The sequence below is a fragment of the Sinocyclocheilus grahami genome, unplaced genomic scaffold (assembly GCF_001515645.1).
Source record: "Sinocyclocheilus grahami isolate Dianchi unplaced genomic scaffold, SAMN03320097.WGS_v1.1 scaffold4085.1, whole genome shotgun sequence".
In the NCBI taxonomy this organism is placed as follows: Eukaryota; Metazoa; Chordata; class Actinopteri; order Cypriniformes; family Cyprinidae; genus Sinocyclocheilus; species Sinocyclocheilus grahami.
The window spans coordinates 16,028-16,878 of record NW_015509090.1 but is presented as its reverse complement, the minus strand read 5'-3'; the positions used below and the strand labels follow the sequence as shown (position 1 = coordinate 16,878).

The window sequence follows — 851 nt, the reverse complement described above, 5'->3', positions numbered from 1 at the left end:
GAACTCGCAACCTTTGGGTTACGAGTCTGACTCTCTAACCATTAGCCCAATGTAAAAATCTTTACTGTCAATTTTGATCAACTGAATCTTTGATAAATAAAAGTAAAACAAATTTTCAAACTAGGTTTCGGAACAAAACTTAAAGTTCTTGATGTTACATTAAAGGTTATTCGCATTAGGTTCTTCGAAGAACCTGTAAATAGAATGTTTTCTGAAGAACTAGAGAATTAAATGTTCTTTGAGAATCTTCAAAAGGTTCTCCTATGACATCAGACAGAAGAACACTTTTTAGATTGTTTATTTTTTCAAAGTGTGCACTTAAATTTATTATTTGCATTAATTATGTGGCATTTTCGTTTTATAGCTTCATTTAAGAGTGTTCGCCAACTCAAAGTTGTGAAGTGTCTTTTACAATCTGGTTGTGAGAACTAACCTATGGCTGCCGTCATTCTATCTTCAGAGGTTTGTTGATTATGATGTCGTTCCTCTGCGTTCTGTTTGTGATGTCGTTTGAGCTCATTGGCTAATTGCCTGCCCAGCGGCACATCGGTCAGACGCAAGTTTAGGGGTCTCTCGCCTGTATTTAAGGATAGAAAGTTTCGTAAACTCAACTACTGATATGAACAATTCCAACAAATGCTAAGTAACGGTAAGCAACAAAGAAGAGGAGAAATGTACCAGAAAGATGTGAGAGGCCGCTGTTGCAGTGTTGAGCAGTGGGAGCGAGGTATTTCAGTGCCGCAGTTGGAATCCGCCAGTCCAACGATTTCAGTCTCTCTTGGACAGCAGCGTCACGCAAGAGCTCCACCTGTTTGGCCAACAGAGAGTCCAGTTGTACCTGAATGTGGAAA

General features: G+C 39.2%; 1 long non-coding RNA gene across 1 annotated transcript in view; it reads right to left on the bottom strand.

Annotated features, from left to right (window-relative positions):
* Nucleotides 1-428: 428 nt before the first annotated feature.
* The window catches only part of LOC107576643 (uncharacterized), a 1,599-nt gene continuing 1,176 nt past the window's right edge, over nt 429-851 (bottom strand). Inside the window, exons 2-3 of the long non-coding RNA XR_001608090.1 lie at nt 679-838; nt 429-577 (exon numbers count right to left, since the gene is read on the bottom strand). This is a non-coding gene — a long non-coding RNA (uncharacterized lncRNA). The remainder of the gene's footprint in view (nt 578-678; nt 839-851) is intronic.